The sequence below is a fragment of the Ischnura elegans genome, chromosome 9 (assembly GCF_921293095.1).
Source record: "Ischnura elegans chromosome 9, ioIscEleg1.1, whole genome shotgun sequence".
Classification (NCBI taxonomy): Eukaryota; Metazoa; Arthropoda; class Insecta; order Odonata; family Coenagrionidae; genus Ischnura; species Ischnura elegans.
This window is the reverse complement of record NC_060254.1, coordinates 94,139,310-94,159,713: the sequence shown is the minus strand read 5'-3', so window position 1 is coordinate 94,159,713 and position 20,404 is coordinate 94,139,310. Positions and strand designations below refer to the sequence as shown.

At 40.3% G+C, this 20,404-nt stretch overlaps 1 protein-coding gene across 1 annotated transcript in view; it reads left to right on the top strand.

Moving 5' to 3' along the window:
• The window catches only part of LOC124165570, a 166,412-nt gene that overhangs the window by 129,779 nt on the left and 16,229 nt on the right, over positions 1–20,404 (top strand). The window lies entirely within an intron of this gene.

Sequence of the window (20,404 nt, the reverse complement as noted above, 5' to 3'; positions counted from 1 at the left end):
ATACTCAAGATATGAAATAATTTTTAATCGATCATTTCGTCTTCCGTTCATGGTCTATCGTAGCTTGGAAAAGAAACGGCCCTCGTAATAATTTTACATATTTATACAAGCTTTTACGAAAATTTCTTACTCTGTTTGTATGTTTCATCGATGAAATCTTGTGATTGAGGTGTTTCATTTCAAAAACATCTGCCTTCTTTCTTCTTAGTCATATGAGCATGAAGAATTGTGGTAAAATTTCCCATACCTGATAAACCGGTCTTGGGAATCGATCAAAATGAATCTTTCATTCATGAACGATCCATCCGCAGTAGCAACAGTCTTCAAATCTTCTGCCACCTCTGCCATCCTCCCAAAGGACTCCCTCTCTCTTTCTCTCCCGGTCAAGTCTCCGTTACGGCCTTGGGTCTCATCCTCGATAGTGTTTTTCTTTCGGCCGAGCAGCAACAACAGGAGGCGACCCGGGCCATTTCATCCAAGAGGACACGCCCCCTACACACTAAACATCCAGCGCCGTTTAGGTTCCTTCGGTGCGTGAGAGAGAGCGGGTCTTCGAATACCCTCGGGGCACTAGCCACCGAAAACTTCTTCTGCGCGACAGGCGAGCGACGGACATGGTGGAATAATATTGCTTGTTTATCAGGAGGCGATCCATGAAAACTAAGGTCATACGCATTCGCTGAAGGAAGACGAGAAAGGACGGAAGAAAACCTTGTGTCAGCGTTAGGCCGCTTTTAAAAGCCGTTTTACATTGAGCACGTCATTGCGCAATTTTACGCACGTACAAAGGCACAGTCAAATTTGCGTCGCGTAATGCGATGAATTGCTGGAAGCGACAAAGCGTGGATGTGAGACGGCAAAATTGCCCAAGCTCCCATTCTCGCAAATTCAACGTGTTCCCATTGCTAACCTGCCCAATCATGTGCCCCGTGTAAGACAGCCCAATATCTATCTAACGCAACGGAGGGCGACAAGAGGACCACGGTTTAACGTCCCATCCGACAGACGGAGTGCTGCACTTTAGCGATTCAATTGAAATACTCTTGAAGTACCTTTTTGACTATTTATTTCCATGACCCCCTAAAACAATGTATCACGGCCTTTTGTGTCAGGAGACATTACGAATAATAATATATAATCACAGAAAGGCATGTCCTGGATAAAGGTAGGACTCACCAATTAGGCAGGGAAGGAATTCACCCTGCCCCCAAGCCCAGCAAGGTTTCTTAATGTAATTGTATGAGTAATTTGAGACATCGATCGACAGATGAGGTCATTGGTGAAGTTGATTGAAAGTATGGCAATTAAGGATGCATATAGCATCTATATTAACCTAAACGAAATACACTAAAGGTATAATAAAGTCATAGCTCATGCAGAGACGGCGTACTGCACTTGACTTGTCCCGAATACAGCACTACAACAGAAAACACATTTGGGATTTCTCAGAGGAATACTATGCCATCACCGAGTTCAAACCTCGACCATAGGGATGGAAAGTTAAAACACAGCCTACCGCACCAACAGAGTTCAATGCAACGAATGATTTCAAATTTGGAATGCTTACTTAGCGATCACAACCCGTTATACCCAATAGCTCGCACACAATAGCAAAAAGAGTGATATAATCACCTCCAATTGCATGGAGCACAATTAAAATCATACCATGCACCATGGGAATAATATTGCTTTCGGTCAATTGAAGATTGACCACATGCCTCACAACGTAATCTATGCACTAGATAGAGCGTTAGGATAAGCTGGAAACAATCCCTAGTCCCAGTACCCTGATTAGAGAAACCGAGACTTGAGTCATTGAAAATTTGATGTGCTCGGTAAATAATGGGGTTATTTAGATACTATCTCCAGCACAGGCAAATTTACTGTTCTTAACTTCTGGTTTTAGTTTATTATTACCAAGTTTTATTAACTTAATTAATTACACTTTAACCACGACTGGAAGAGTGCCTTGAGTAACATTCAGTGGTAAAAATCAAATATGGAGTTCTAAAAATGGCCACTTAAATCCAATTGAGGCGCTACAATAGGTCCAATAAAGTATTTGTTTCTAAAGGGTAAAGTACCTGTATATTTTTTTCTGAAGTTTGTATTCAACAAAAGCCTGAGATTTACCATTTCTTTTATGACTTGCTCTAAAAATTGTACATTGCTACGTGGAATTTTCGACTTCAAACGTAACTTCTGCCGTGTCTATGTTCAAGATTTGTCTTTGTGCTAGTTTTCTCCCAGCGAAAGAAAATGTAATCTTGCATACAAACCACGTTTTTCGTTTGTGATATCTGAAACGTTCTTCTAAAGCTTATTTTACTTTCTGATCAATCATATTTGAAATTTTCAATAATGCAAGGGGCCGTGGGCAGTTAATCTCTTCTTTTTGACAAAACGTAGTTTTTATGAAAAATTTTATTTTTGTAATTTAATATTATTTTCTTACTTTAACACTACTTACACTTAAGGAGAAGGGTATATGTTCGGAGTAAGAATGGTGTAAAATAATTCCCCTAGGTCGTAATCTTACGTGGGCTTAGAAAGAGAATAGTAAAAGAAAATTATTGCGTTGGAAAAGGCAAAGAAACGATTGAAATGCGAAGACGAAAATGTTCTGAAAAAGGGGGAAGAAATAATAAATTTGATAAAAGACTCAAACGTGTACTCTCTCACTCACCTACAAAGCAGATTTTCTCTGAAGAACAAATTTCCGCGGTCTCATGCACACACGAAGTGAGGTATGCGAAGATACCCCTTACGTCAGTGGCCACTCTCGTACAATAAAGAACAAAAACTAATCTAGAAAATTCACGCACACACTCTCAACCACACAAGTCGCGGATTTGATCTGTAAAGCAAAGTTCCACGGAGATTTCACGCGCACAGGTTTGCGGAGATTTCTCTAACACCAGTGACCACAATCGTACAATCGGATCGGATGTAAGGATGGAAAAACCACAAGACACACGCATGCTCACTCACACAACATGTAGATGTTTTCAAGGAACCAATTTCTATTGGGGTCTCAAACACTTACGAAGTCATTCGGAAGATCCCCTGAGGATGACAGCAAGTCGCGGATCGAAACGTCGGGAGACATGGACTACATCAACCGGTGGAAAACCCGAGAAATTTTTCTGCAACTGATACGCCGGGAAAACCTAAGATCATACACTGAGGTAGTCAGGTATGCGAAGAATACTTTTACGCCAGGCTTACGCAAAGCCCAGGAGAATTATTCAGCCCGCAACTGAGTGAGCTGAATGATTCCTCCAGGCCTCGAGGAATTATTTAACTTGACGTAGAATTTTCATTAATCGAGTGGAAAAAACTTTCCCTTAATTTACGGGATAATAACGTGTAAATTGAAGATTTTTTAAAAATCATTCATCAGAAGAAGAATGTCTCTCGGTTAATAGAAATACTTACTCTCACTTAAAGGCGCCATTATTTTCCATTGATGTCATTTACATTAACGTCAGGCTACTCAACGATTTCACGGTCATCGTCGAGGATGTTTTCTTTTTACTTACATCGCGCCTATGGAGTTCTCACTCAAAATAAATGATATTGGCGTAGTAAAATGGAACATTGTTATTCTTAGGCCAAATTATTAGTCATTATTAACTGAAGTAAAGAATATCATGATTCAACACTCCAACAAATGAGTATATTATTATGTAATAAATACATCTCAATACGAGAATCTCAAAACTGTTAACATTTTTTAAGCCTATATGGATACATAGGGAATAACGCCATCGACGTATTGGGGCTGATGATTTTAATGGTAGGGGGATCGGGTTGGTGTGGTGGCTAGGGAGTTGGCTTCCCACCCGGCGAGCTCGGGTTCAAATCCCGGCAGTGGCTGAGAATTTTCAGAGACTGCCCGATCCCTGCTTGAATGTTGTGTGGAGGACATTTCAAGCGCAACACTCCGTCCGTCGGATGGGACGTAAACCGTGGTCCCCTTGGCGCCTTTCGTTGAGAGCAGACTAACGCCGACGCCGGGTTTCTCTCCACTCTTCCTTCCACACCCTTCCCTCATGGCGCAAATGACCTCAGCTTTCGGTCGCCTCCTCGAAATACCATACCCCCGATTTTAATAGTAAATTCATTCCTTCTTGGTTCATTCAGAAAATTTGGCTCTTTTATTTCTTGAGTGAAGATAATGATAGTTAACCCAAAAAAAATGAACTGTGTTACATTTAACAACCTGTTCGAGAATTACCACGGAATGCGGCACCTGGAGCGTAACATGCTGAAGAAAAAATCTCAAAGCGATGTGCCGTTACGCGTAATTTTTTTTCGCTCACAATAAAAGCCAACAGCTGAGAACCGATACCGGAAAAGAGGGTCCACTAATCCAAGATTGCTCGCTAAAACGGTGAAGTTTAGAGACCATAACATTACAAAGATTACATGACCAACTGACCGAAAGCGGGTGTTAACGGATTTCAAAAGCTGACATTAAGCCCTTTTGGGAAACATTTAGGGATATTTCCTTTAGCCTAATTTTACTCAATATACAGATTCATCATGAAGATCAATATGCAGATAAAATAACATGAAGTCAAGAATTATGCAGAGAATACAATTATTCTCTTAGATGCCTCATTTGAAGCAATCATTTATAAATTTATATTAAAACGGGGAGTTAAAGTTACGATGTTGATGAAACAGCGGACAATTTTGATAGCATTTATGAGTAACTATACCGGAAGGTTAGAGGAGATTCAAAAGGAAGACATAGTATCCATGGAGTGACATTAAAAAATGTATTGGATAACACTTTGAAATTAAGATTATTTCCACGCGAAAATAGGCCATTTGTCAGCTCGAAGTTCCTTTATTGCTGGGAATGATCAATTCCCGAAATATATTTTAAGCATTATTTGTCCTGAAACAGGGAGTTGCATCTCCTAAGTTTCTAAGCTATAGGAACGCCAACATTTTTGTGGATAAACTTTGCAGTTGCCATGAAAATGTTGCGATTGTAAATGCCTGAAACAATCTCAAAATGGGTGATATTTAAATCGTATTGCTGATACGCAAAGCTTTCATTTAATTGTTTCAGACAATTATTATTCCTCATTTTCAACCTTTATGTCCTTAAAAATCCTAAGTACTAATTAAAACTTCAAAAAGGCTGGATACTAAAAAAAACCGTTTTCATCGTAAATGAAAAGTAAATCCAAAAATTACTTGCGTTGCCATAACTTGCCATTGGTAACTAAGGAGTTGCGACCCCACGTTCATAGACAAAAATGCCTACAATTGTCTCCACTACGCCTTCCTGAAGTACCGCAGATTCCCCCTAAGGCACCCTATATCGTAGGTATAGAATTGATTTTTAAAACCCTAAACCTGATATACTTATTGCATTTTTCAATACCCAAAATCGCAGTCGAGGTCTTATCTCGCTCCCAAAACCTTCCCCATCGACAATTTTTTTATTTGGCTGCCCTAAAGCCGTTTTCACTTTGGTGATGGTCCAAAAAAAAACAACTATGCTCCAGGCTAATGAAAGCGTAAGACCGCTCATTTTTTCGAAGATTCACTGGGAAGTTCTCCCTTGCGGATATCGGTCATCGGCAGCGTCAGCCGGCGGCGCGGCGCGTCTCCGGGGGGCGACCAAGATGGCAGCCGGGGCGTGACCACGTGGTCGCCCCAGTAGTGTGGGCGACTCTCATCATCCTCCTAATGCTGATGGCCCTCCCGAGAAAGCAAATGAAGAGCGGAGTGCGAATCAGAGCGACGACGTGGTCAACTGGACATCCATCCACTCGCGATTAGAAAGAAAGGAAACAGTTTTTTTTTCGTACTAGCCCTCCCTGCGGTGCGTCCCATTTTCGGAACGTGGTTTGGCTGGAAAAGTAGTCATTAACCGGAGAAGTTTCACTGGGATGAAATGAAAATGCTTCCGCACTCCTTTTTTAGACACGAATCACCCACATCCACGATTTGACCTGTAACAGGCGTAGTCACGTCTACCAGGGTGCACGAAGTAGCTTGGTAGGTATTTCCACACATAATACCTACCTACTACCGTCCAACATAAAGACGATGATACCAAATGGACTGTGCAAGTAAGCAATGAGGAAATATATAAAGAGGATAAGGAAAGAGAAGCCTAATTAAAACCATCAAAATGAAGGCGGAATTGCGTATTCGACAACGTCTTGAGATATGATACCTACTCCGATGAATATAATATCCGAGGGGACAAGTGAAAGGCCAGAATGGGCAAGACCAGCTTCGAATCAAATACGAATAACAGACAATAAAATGCAAAAGTGGGTGAAAAGATTTTCTCAATAATATATACGGAAAACTGTGACAAACCCATGATATGATTCTCGATAAAAGATGATAATATCGACTTTTTTAGTTCAAAGTATTTAGATAGCTAAATTTTAGCGGCTACATGTAAGGCGTGCACAGCATATAGGATCGTAAATTCCATTCACTACTGATTAAAAAAAAACAAATTCTTCGATAAAAAATCAGCAGTATTTAGCACCATGATTAAATTTAACTACTGAATCATGAAAGGAAACAAAATACAGATTTTGTTATGAACTTACACATTTCTTGGGAATTTTTGGTTCATCTATCTTTTGGTCGTAAAGGCATTGAATTCTAGCGCCAACATCTTTTATGAGTTCGCAGTCGTCACAGTCACAATCGACGCAAATGCCACCTTAGGGCAATGGTAGAATACAGGGATTAAATTTTACGACGCATATAATCAAAGGTACGCTGGCGAGAAGTTCCAGTTTTGACACGATCGGACAGTTGCCGCTATTTTGGCAACACCCTTCCCGAAAAAAATATATTCCCTTTGATTTCGCGGCCTTGCACGTGTGGATAAAAATTATAATATCCCGTAGAAGAGTGACCTCAGCCGGCATCCAGAAAATATAGCGGTCCCCCTTGCGTGGAATCAAACACTCGGGGAGATTATTATTATATGGAGGGGGTTTACAGCTTCCTACACCAGTTCTCAGCCAGGAGCAAGCATCGGATACTCCAAGTTCAAGGACGTGCGTATGAAAAGACGGACTGACTCCCAGAGACCGGCTCTCCTCCGACACCTATCTACCAGCCATCCCACCGACCAACACAGCCTACTTCTCCGAACGCACTTTCCCACCGGTCCTCGTGCAGTGTCTTCACGGTTCGTCGCACCTCTTAGATCCTTCCAAGCGAGGGACACCTCTTATTGTCCCCTTCCACACCTTCTTAATCGCAAACAGGCAACCTCTAAAAAGAATTTGCGGATTCTCCACCGCGTAATTGCAGGCACATCTCCGGACTTTTCGGAGAACGACTTGTTCTTCATCCTCAGGGAATCTTCTGATGATTTTCGGGTTCTCCACCGGGAAATTGGCTGCATACCTCCCTTCGATCAGAGGAACGACATGTTCCTTATCCGCAGGAGATCTTCTGATGACTCGCGGGTTTTCCAACGGGTATTTGGGTCCATACCTCCCGAAGTTTCGAAGAACGACTTTTTCTTTATCCTCAGGGGATATTCTGATGATTCTCGGGTTCTCTACCGGGTAATTGGCTGCATATCTCCCGACGCTTAGAAGAACGACTTGTTCTTCATCCTAGGTTTGAATATAGATGTTTCATTCACTCAATGATTCAATCCGAATGCCTTATGAAGGGAACCGTGGGTCGATTTAACACTTTCATTGCGGGAGTAAATTTTGAGTTCATTCTCAATGGAGAATCTATTATTTTGCTAATTTCAAGTTCAAAAGACTGATTACCGTACAATAGGGTGGTTTCCTATTATTTTTTTATTTCCTAAATCGAAAGATTATTAACTCCTGGAGTACGAATTTCACACTTTTAGATTTTTAAATGACGAAATCTATTTTTTGCGATTAAATGAAAAGTGAAAATTTTCAAACGCGCGAAAACGCGACGGCTAAGTATGAATTCTGGGAAAAGCCCGTGTGACGTCGTTCAGGTTCCCGCTGTCGGCGAGTGAGGTGACCTTGGGGCGAGACTTTGAGCGCTGATTCGACGCAGGATGCTAGCAGGTAGCAGAATACCCTTCTAGCTGGTGGCGCTTGGCTTAAATAAAGATTATTAATACCTTATCAAAAAGGAAAACTTTCCGACCTAAGCCAGTTTTAATAGGTGATTATTAAGACGTGTTTCCCTGAGCTCTGTGCCATGTGCATGCATTGGTAATCTCAGACGATGTAAAACTCCTATCTACTCGTATATAAACTAGGTCCCATGACGTCACGTGGAGTGGCATCGCATGGGCGCCATTCTGGCCTTTTTCAAATGCAGTTAAAATTGACCATTGCCATTCGTCTAAACTGGGATTTCTAAAACCCAATAATTTGTATATTATGAATACACTAATGGTGGGTAACGAATCGCAATCAATGCCTTTCGTTCTCTTTGATGAAGGAAACTACCCTATTATGTCGTAATATCATGTTTCTGCGCAAAAAAACATTTTTCCTAAAAACATTTCTTGACTTTTTTAAGCAGTCATTCGCCATAGCTTACATTATATCAAATATTTATATATTCGCCAAGAACAACTGCTTCCTTAGCGACGCTAGGGGTTTAATTGATGAGGACGGACTGAAAGGAGAACCCTAACCAGCAGTGACAAGATGTGGGAATCGAAAGAACCGTCTTAGGCCCCTTGACGGTATAAGCAGTTCATTCGCCACGGGCTGGGAGGCAGCACGACTGTTTAAGAAGTCATCCGCGAAAGAAAGTGTTAAATGAAGATGTAGATCTTCCGGGAATTACTCCGCGTCGGTCCATACGTTTATTCGGGAGACAGCTTTGCCGGCATTGAAAATTGGCCTGCAGTGAATAGCCAATCAGTAGCGACTTGACCGACCTCCAGGATATAAAAGGCGGAAAGATGTTGCATATTTACTCTAAGATGGTCCGGTTTCGAACCCCAGCGGTGGCAAAGGTTTTTCCGAGGCTTCGCGATTCCTGCTTGTGTGCTTCGTGAAAGGCGCTTGAATTCAGCACTTCGTCCATCAAATGGGACGTTAAGCCGTGGTCCCCAAGGCGCCTTTCGTTAAGAGTAGGCTGATGACGACGCCGAGTTTCTCTCCATCCTTCCCTTCTCACCCTTCTCTCGTGGCGCATGATCTTAGCTGTCGATCGCCTCCTTCATATGCCATCGCTAATTCAGTGACCTGAAGAAGCTCACTGCAACCCCGACGAAACTGTCGTCCGGAAGATATATGGACAAACGCGGAATAAAGCCCGGAAAAAGCTATATCTCCAACCCGAAGGATATTTTTTGCGTAAGGTAGGGTAGAGCTCACCCCAGACTAAGCCATTGGCCAGTAACAGGCACCGTACATACAGGGGGCCAGTCACTTCCCCTGAGCCGCCGTATGCATCGAGGAATCTTGTTTGGGAGTGTGCAAAGGCTTCACCCGATCAACCACCAGTGTACCAACGCTCAATCAACTGGGCCACCTTGTCTCTCCCCCATCCCAACCCACCAACAGATCTTTATCCATAAATAATTTATAAATGGCCCCATCTTCCGCTCCTTGTCACATTGAAACTCAGCATAATGCCTATTTTTCCCAATATTGCCTAATCAAAATTCTTCACTCTAACCTAGAAACCCGTTCTCTTCACCCCCTTCAATAGCTAACCGCATCAAGGGCGCAGCTAGGAATTAAGGCAGGGGGGGGTTAAGGTGCAGCTAATACTGGGATGTGTCGGGGTATGGAATACCCACCAGGATAAGTGGTAGGTGCGAGATTAGTAGTAAATTGCGGAATTTTAAGATAAATGGTTCAAAATGGTGAGTTTTACGGCTTTATACGGGATATTTTATTAATTCTTACACTATTCTATTAGTGATGTCAATTTAATTAATTAAAATAGATTAATCTTAAAAATTCCACTGAGCTCCGGGGGGGGGGGGGGGGTTTATCCCTCAAAACCCCCCACCTCGCTGCGCCACTGAACCGCATATCCTTCGCTCCAAACTGTTTTCGGCATACCTCCTTCCCTCAACACACGCCCCGATCTCTCCTTATCTTATCAAACGGTTTCCTCTCCTCTCCCAAAATTGCTAGCAATTTTTCGACTCTTTTTTCCATTGTAGGCCGATACCAACACCTCCAACGCCCCCTAAGACACATACAATCGATATAGTAGATTTATTGATATGAGAAGATTTAAACTCATCTCTTCTGTATAAATTACTCTCCAAGAAATCACATATGACCAGGCATCCTTTTTTTAATTTTCAGGAAAATATCGGCCCTCAATAGCCTACATTAATTGTTGAACCCTGATAGTGGTCACTGGTCAATTGTCCTCGATTGTCAAGTGTCACCGGTTGTCAATGATGGTTGGCTGTGGTGTTTTAAGCCAAAATTCCAAGTATTTGTAAATTATCATAATTTTACGTTAGCTGGAGTGCAAGGTTCACAAAATCCAGTATACATCTCATTGATACCGCTCCTTACCACGCTAGACGGCAAATATGGGCAATTGGAAAGAGGCCCAATGAAAAAATCATGAACTCATTTGCTAAATGAACCGCACCAAGAATCATCGAACTTTGATAGAACAATGAATATACAATAGGATGGTTTCCTATTATTTTTTATATCCTAAATCGAAATATTATTACTCCTGGAGTACGTATTTCACGTTTTTAGAGTTTTAAATGGCGATATCTATTTTTCGCGATTAAATGAAAAGTGAAAATTTTCAAGCGCGCGAAAACGCGACAGCTAAGTAGGAATGATGGGAAAATTCCGTGTGACGTCGCTCTGGTTCCCGCTGCCGCAAGTGAGGTGACCTTGGGGCGAGGCTTTGAGCGCTGATACGACGCAGGATGCTAGCAGGTAGCAGAGTACCCTGCTAGCAGGTAGCGCTTGGCTTAAGTAAGGATTATTAATACCTTATCAAACGAAGAAAACTTTCCGACCTAAGCCAGTTTTAATAGGTGATTATTAAGACGTGTTTCCCTGAGCTCTGTGCCCTGTGCATGCATTGGTAATCTCAGACGATGTAAAACTCCTATCTACTCGTATATAAACTAGGTCCCTGTGACGTCACGTGGAGTGGCATGGCATGGGCGCCAATTTGGCCTTTTTCAAATGAGGTTAAAATTGACCATTGCCATTCGTCTAAACTGGGATTTATAAAACCAAATTATTTGTATGTTATGAATACAATAATGGTGGGTAACGAATCGCAGTCAATGCCTTTCGTTTTCTTTGATGAAGGAAACTACCCTATTATTGAAAAGTGATTGTAATAGGACTAACATTATCAGAACTGCCATCGATAGGATGAATATATTAATCGACAGCAGTATCGATTGTAAAATATATGGTCGCATTAACGCATTCCTGAGCTCTCGACATCGGTTTCGGTTATTCGAGCCACCGAACAAGGCTACCACCGTGCATTTATCTTCCCAAACAGCTGTTACTTTCTTCGGCTCATTTCCACACAACAAAAAATTCTAAAACGTTGACTTCCAGCCATACGAGATTTCTCTCCCTGGAGCCGTTTCGTTTTTCACTTCTCAGGCCCAACCGAGAAACATGCGATGCATCCAAAATTGTCACCTTAAGTGGTAACTGATCTAAAACGTTCACAATTTATAGGCAGCGAATTGGTAGTTTTTGGCGAATATCCAGATAAATGATATAAGTATCTAGTTAAATGATATAAGTATCAATAGGCGGCTCTATGGGAGGGGCACGGGGGCACGTGCCCCCACCCAGACACTTAAATATATGAAAAAATTTTAGTACGGTCCCATTATCATTGCATTCGTTTTGTATTATGAGGTTTCCTGTCCCCCTCCCCTCCCAGAAAGAAATCCTGGATCCGCCCCTGCCGTAGAGGAATCAAAAATCAGCTTTAAACGGTACTTTTCATGCATTTCATAATAAAACTGGTTTTTGATTTCGTCCTAATCCACTATCATTCTTCAACCCGTTATAATGTTGGACCCGCAAATAAATAGAACTCGCTATCCAGAAAACAATGCCGAAGAATCATCTTCATCTTTTTTCGTAAAAACATGATTATTATAGTAAAACATTGCAATACTGTCATTAATCATATTTGTTTAAACCTCTAGCTCTTAATAAACATTTAAGAATAATATACAACATTTACTTTAATACTTTACAGAAATATTTTTTTTTTATTTAAATAGATATCTTGTATTGGTGCATTTTGTTTTTTTTTTTCACGCTAGGAAAATAAAAAGTTAACGAACACAAAATCCATAAACAAATCATTGCTTATCTAATGACACGGAATCGTTTCAGCTCTAATATATTTCAAATTACTAAAAACAAACCAATAGATATTTAGCAGAAAATTTCATTACTGATATAACATCGTCTATTGCATGGTCAGTATAACCTCATCACTTCCGTTCACTCTTAAAAGTCACCACAAGACAAAAATTACAGTACATTAAATTGTTTATCTAATAATTGAATGGAATAGGCGCAGATTTTTATCTCCTATAGAGAAATAATGATGATTTTAGTTCAACGAGAAATGACAAAAATATATACAACGATTTCGTAAACAAATTTTACGTTGGAGTAAATCAGTCTGGTGCATTTTTTGGTATTCGGTGACCAATCCTCGAGGGACAAGTAGATGGCAAGAACGGAAAGGTAAGACCTCGAATGAAATATATGGAACGGATAAAGGAGTCCTAATACCTAACAAAAGAGTCATTGAGTGGAGAGCTGCTTCAATCTTAGGATTGTTGACCAGTGATGATGATGATGACGATAAGCGATTATATTGCTCCAGTTAATATTTGGAGTTTTAAATGAGAAAACTGCTAAAAATCTTCAATTTGGGATACGTGTAGATCCAATTGATTTCAAGCGAGTGAAGTCCCACGGAATTAAGGAAGACATGAAAATCAGAAGGAAAGCAAAAGAAGGAATCGCCCTTACCAAACCGAGGAAGAGTTTCTTACCTTGGCCAAGATAGGTGAATAAGTTCCCCCAATGCGAGCCGCTTTATGATGGTGCTAATGAGCGTGAAATCTCTTTTTAAATTCTCAAATTCAGCGTCCGCCAAGTTGCGACAAGTTATTTTGAACGAGGTTTTATTCATTTATAAAAACACATTTAAATATGTCTTGCAGGGTAAACCACTGACAAGTTAATAGTGACTATACTGCGGGAATTAACTTTTTGTTTTTTTCTGATGATAGGAGAGAAAAACCTCTTCTCGTTCTTTCTCCCGTGAAATCGGCAATTATTTGTCGTTTCTTTCCGCTGCCTTCCCTAGCATCGCCTACCATCTCCGCCTGCACCACAATTCCTGCTGCATCACTCTTGCCCGCTGGAATCGGGAGCAACAGACAACAACCACCGGAGATTAACGATCCAGCCCAGGCAGTCCCAGGAAGTGGGCTCGCGGCAGCGTGACCCCTGGATTGCCGGCAGGGGCGGTCGACGGAATGCAGCCTCCCGGATCGCAAGTTCGAATCTCGGTGCGCGAACGACGCAGAAATTCTCGTCTCGGGCCGACAAAGCGATGGAGTGAAGCTATTTATATATAGGAACGCAGGCATCCGTGCGAAGGCGGCGAAAGAGTCCCGGCCGGCTCGGCGACCGCGCAGAATCGAGAGCACACCTATTCTTCATCTCGTGCATGGAAAACTGATAGCCATCTCGCCTTGTGAAGAAAATTGTAGTAGTATCGAATAGATCTATTTGGAACAGAGTCAATCAAGAGCGCATCAACTCCGCTAAACATGCAACAAACATGCTTCAGGAAAATCATTTGTTTAAAACGGAGGCCGTCATATTGAAAAGTTGAAATTAACACTTAGTGTACATACTACCCCGCAAGCCGCCTAAAAAGGCTCGTGTTAGGACACCAGCCGTTTATGTATGAAAAGCAAATGTTTATTAAGACTCGCATTTATTAAAGTCTTCATATGAGTCTCTGCTTCCGGGAGTTCCTCCGCGTTGATTTGTCCATAGGTGACGACAGTTGCTCCAGCCTTTCTCAAGTCTTTCATGGTACGGGAGAAAAACGGATTCCCCTATCAATTCCGTTCGGCAAAATATCTCTCTTAATCTATCGCTTCTATCGGCATTTGCAATTTTCCACGATTATAACTTTTACTCCGACCTAAGTTTCGATGTTACAACATCGACTTCTATGTACAAAATGGCGATTATTGCGTTCACTTTAAACAATTTTTAATCGGAGTGTGGGGAAGTAAGGGGAGTGAGGAGGGGGATAAGATGGAACAACCTGAAGAAGAATTAACAATGAATAACTGTAATTCAGAATGTTTTATCTCCTTCCCCTCTAAAGTTGATGTATTACAAAATCTAGGCGGGAATAAATTTTATTATCGTGTAAAATTTCAAGTGTTTATTTGCTTATGGAAACATTCCACTCCATCACGCTTCGATCTTCGGAGTTTAGTCATATTGAAATTTTCAGGGTGTACGAGACTAAAGTTATTATTTAAACTCAAGGGAAGTTTATTATCCAACGAGGTAATCTTATCTTACGAACGCCAACATACTACGGGAGATCATGTCAAAAAATACAATGATAGACAGCAGAACAGATGAATTCAGAATGTCGTTATTTCCGTCATCGGTAAGAGGCAATAACTACAGCGATAGGACTTAGATATAGGTTATTTGACTTTCAGTGTATCTTACTAATATGTTAGTGGCGTAATGCATGTAAGTGGAAGTAAATTTTAATCCTCTAGTACATGTTAGTGATGGTTCACCCCCAGCTAAATACCTCTGTACATGACTTGCAGGAAAATATGTAGATCTACAGTACATGAGATAGACCTCTGTCGGCATTAAACTGTATTTCAAATAAGAAAATTTTACCTCAGCGTTATCTCTTAAGAACAACTTTCATTTATGCAATGCAAGTAAATATTGGCAAGCCTTTACTCGTTAGATTCTGAACGATTATCGGATATATGCTTCGTGTGAAAACAAGTAATACGTTAGGATAAATGAAAAAATACGGCAGAAGGAGACATGCGTCCTCTTAAAAATCTGGCGAATTCGCTGCGACTCAAATTGCTAGCTCTATCATAAATTCTATTTCGAATGCATGGGCATTTTCATGACATTACACATAAGTTTGGAGATTTTATAACAAAATATTTAAAAAATACAGGCAAGTCCCAGGTAGGATGAAACAGAATTGAAATACACACGTATGAAATAACTATTCCTAAATTAGTTTTTATCGGTGGCCTCGCTTTCTTTCTCGGAGTTAGGAATAATTCTTATCAAAATCGCCATAACCATCATATCGGTATTCCTTACCTATAAAAATTGTAATACCACCTAAAATACAACTAATTTAGTACCTGAATGTTTCTATTTACTATGTTTACCATGCGTTCTTGCACATACACTCATGTCCCTTCATGTGTATACAGATCTCAGCAAGAATACGTTTCGCACAGAAATTTCCATACTATGATGTTGAAAGCTAATTGCTAAACGATAGCGTTGAAACGAAATGGCATATTTTTATATTTTTACGAAAACCTTTCCCCATGGAACCTTAAACCGCAGGGTGAGAAATAGTGAAATTTCTTCCCGGTGAATTGGGCCACAGAAATATCGCCGAAGGGTGCAAAAGGAAACCTTTCCAGCAAAGAGCTTGCAATCATATTTTTTATCGCAGGTGCTGTCGACGGATTTTTTTATCCCTGCGGTCGTCAAGAGACGACAAAGAGTTCCAAAAAGCAAGGAGTAAACTGCAAGACGGAAGTCATTTCGCGGACGTCACGGTTATCGAACGATCTGATTCGAGAGACTAGGCAACCGCTACTTTCTAAGCCGACTAAAAAAAACCATCGGAGTGATCTCCGCGGTCGAATTTGCTTAACGACAAGATCTGTGCATTCATTAAAACGCTTCCTCCTCGTGATAACTTCCCGACCTGGCTTCCGAAGCTAGAGGCTAATATGAAATTTGAGCATTCACCGCGAATTTTACAACCCAACGATCATAATAGTTTACGCCTCATAAAATGCGATTACTCAACAGCACTCAAGCCTTTTCTTTAGTGCAAGACATAATATTTCTAATCGAAATCAATTTATGCATACGAAATTTGGTGTATTTAAAAAAAACCTAAAAATTAAATGGACCGAGAGAGCAATTAGATATGATTAGTTGTTTGATCTTTTCCGGGCGAAAAATGAATTAAAACATCTCTCGGGTTTCACCGGGTTGAGTTTTCCATGGCTTCTTTCAACGTTTCGACAAGCAGCCCTCCTACAGGAATTCAGGAATCTAGATTGGATCTTGGATTCCTAGATCCCTAATGAGGATGGGCGAGTCGCTAGTCTAAAAGTTGGAAGAAGATATGAGGCCCTGACTCTATTGAGACTTGACAGAATATTTTTCGAAAATATCGGGGAGCACACAAAAGAAATATTTGTGGCATAGCCCTGAAGAAGCTAGGATTTCTCAAGCGAATTGTGGGAAGATTTTAGAACGAGCAACTAAAAGATAGGTGCTATTTAGCATTCGTCCGGCCACAATGTTAATATGCAGCGACCATGTGTGATCCGGTGCAGAAAGACATAATCCGTGAACTTCAAGAAATACAAAGTAAAGCTGCGTGCTTCGTCAAAAACTGCTACGGGCGTGCAGAAAGCGTTACAAAGATGTAAAACGAATTAGACTGGAAGCCACAAAAGACTCGGAGGCTACGCGCTAGGATTAGATTGCTTGAGCTATTTAGGATAGAAATCTATAAGTGCGACACGGAGAGCATAATATTAGAACCCCACTACATTTCCAGGTCCGACAGAAACGATAAATTCAGACCGATATTTTGTCGAACGAATAGTTACTTGAATTCGTTTTTCCCCCAAGCACTAAAGACTTATATAAATGCCAGCCGTTATTTCGTCGGATCATTTCCATATTATATGTAAAGGGCTGTTGTCTTAGCACTTCCCGCCACACGCCTTTTATGTGGCTTGCTGGGTAGTATGTAAATGTAGATTCTGTGTGAAATTAGAGATAACCACACCAAAAGCATCAAGATATTCCTATGAAGGGTGGGATGGAAAATAGTCTGATAAAAACCTTGAAAAGAAGACTGAACAGCTCAATCGGCTACATCATGACTATAGATACGTGAGAAATCGCACTTTCATTTTTATTTTATCGCACTTTCAAAAACAGTTTATCGCATTTTGTAGCGTCTATTTTTTTATTTTCATAATGAGGTAGATGACGATAAATGTAGTGAAACACAGTTATATGAAAAGATACAGAATATTTTAAATAATTATTTTGTAGAACAATAATAAATTAAGAAATAGGACATACAGTGGCGGAGGTGTAGCTTGCCCGCGCCCACTTGTAGTTCACGGCCACGTAGAGTCCCAGCCAACTAGCAGCTGGCCAGTCGCTCACATTTTTTAAGCGGTAGTGTCGGCGGAGCATTTAAACTGCGCTCGGCACAGAAAGTACGAATTTTGCCGTCCAAAAGGCAAATTTGCGTAAAAAAATATCATAAAAGTCCAGTCATCGCATCTATGTCACATTTATTTGCGCACGTCGCATCTATATCGCATTTATCGCATATGCGATTTTCACGCATCTCTAATCATGACCCATGATGGCCTCATAAAAACGATCGCAGAAGAAAAAGAGGATGAAAAAAACGCCAAGATAAAGGCTAAAATTAGGTATATACGACAATTTTCCCAGAATATTATAGGGAAGACGAACGGAAAATGACAAGGTTAGCTGCTAAAAGACCTGAGAGGAGAACTGTGTCAAGCCGATATCAGGCTTGTGTAACTGGGATGATGGCCCAATTAAATTATATTATATTATCTCTTAGGAAATTGGTATCCTTATATCACAGGGTTCCCACTCAACCGTGAAAACCTTTAAACCGTGAATAAGGCGTGAATTTCGTCTACCGTGAAAAAACCTGGAAATAGCCGTGACTCATAAAACCTTAAAAATGTCTCAAACTTATAGAAAAAGAACTACAATTGATAGATCAAAAGAAAAAAATGATATTTCAATCATTTTTCTAGGCCGAGCCACATACAGACACTATCCACACATTTATCTCCTCGCGTATATTCGAAGTGCCATTATTGGTGCTTTGTGCCATGACGACACATTGATCTTGAGCCTGTGATTGGAAGACCGGCAAACAATTCATTAACCCTGGCGAAAAATCAGACACTTCTTTACTTCCCTACCTCACTGCTCCCTCCATTTTTCCTCTCATAACCTACACCTAAATTTTGATATCGATAGGTGACGTCGTGATAAATAGCACTTTCATTGCTATGTTTGAATTCACGGTGCCTGTCGCGGTTGATAAATTTTTAGTTAACGTACGGGCGGTGATTGTTACATCATCAATATTTCTGCCTAAAATGGCTTATAAACAGACCGGAATTTGACGATATTTAGACCGTGAACACCTAGAAAAAACCGTGAATTTTATGATTTAGTTAGAGTGGGAACCCTTTATCAGCAATTTGAAACACATTGAAAATTAACTGTAATTAATATTATATTCAAGAGTTGATTTCCTACCCTGTTGTGAGGAAACATCGTGTTGGAAAATGGTGAAATCATGTTAAGTACATTTCCATACATATAGTATGTGCTTCAAATGTCAACGGCAAGAAATGTCACAGATTTATCACCATGCACACTCTAGGCCATCAATCTCCTGCAGGCTTAGCCTAGGCCTACGGCTAGACTCCCTTCCAGGGAATATCTATGTCGAAATCTTAAGCGGCATTCAAATGATGTTCTACTTTCGCGCAGGTCATGCAGGAGAAAAAATATCATATGAAAAAATATCGCATGAATGCAGCCACATGGTAGGAGATTGCATGTTGTGGGGGATTCACCCTAAACGTTTTGGCCGGCCACCTTATCTGGCAGACCGACGAATAGAAAGAAAATATCTGAGAACAATTTGTGCGTCAAATATTAATAAAGAGGAACTTTAGCCATAAATTCACCTTATTGACCTTATTCTACAAGACTATGGTATTCGAATGGCTACAAAACCATACTTGTTATCCCTTATCGGAGCATTTTGCTATAGCATACATATTAATTTCCGCCATTTTTACTGACTGCTATTTTAGCCATTGAGAGGTATTCAGTGGAAGGAGGACACCCTCATTCTACGCGAAGAAATAAATTGCACATCTTACTACAGGTCGCAGCATTAAATCGGACCATATAATGGAGGACCAATAAATAAGTGGCACGGCTTCAAGGACATGACCGTTAAATGCTTACTTTAAAATGTAAAAAATGTCAGATGAAACTAAAAAATACTAAATTAACCAATGCATTCTCAGATGCTCCAAAGAAAAATGATGAAAATTATTGAGTGCATAATGACAGTTATAATTCTTTCTATGACCTCATTAGTCAGAGCTTATGGTGAAGATGAATTAAAATAGAAACACTTCATGAGAAGGTGAAACGAAAATGACATAAATGATGCAAAGAGTCAATATCAAATCGAAATGCTTAATAAATAATCATATATCAACCCATAATGATAACAACATTGACATATTTAATGATTCGGCAATTGATCAATCAATTGGAAGTATTCTAAGACCTCATATTGTCATAGCTCAACAAAAATTGATAATCATTAGCATAAAGACCACTAAAGAAAGTAGAACAGCAACGAGTCCTTCATCACATTTCATTATAATCGCTCACTTAAATCTGGGTTCAAAATTAGTAGTATTCAAGTAAAGGTCACCTTTCATGGAAAAGAAAATACTGCGCTAAACCTGATCCAGAAAGGTTAGTAGACAATCAATTGCCAGATTAAGATTTGGGTGGAATCTAGGAGAATTCATGGCACCATAAAATGGATAAATATAGGGAAAATTGATTTTTCCAGTGCGGAGTCATAATGGATATGGATATTTAGGCTAAACGCTGAGCCCGTTTGAGTTTTTTTTTTCGTTTGAATTTCCTGATGATGGTTGAGATATGAGAATTAACTGTCGAGAGACCAAGGAACAGAAAAAAGCTTTTCCCAATTTCCCAATGTTCCAGACCATTAAAGAATTCTCATTTGGCATCAACATTAAAATAATCGATCAAATCCATTAAATGATGAAAGCAGAACCGAAATTAGGATCACTCTTGAACTCCACTTCTTTCATCTTTTTTCTACACCAACGATTCAATTTCCGATGAAATATAGGTGACTTTCCCAAAGATTTATGGCATCCAAATTCTCGTACGTCAGTCATGAAATAATCGTTCAACTAATAGACGTTAATCCGATGAATAAGAACATCTTTCATATTGAAACATTGAGCGTG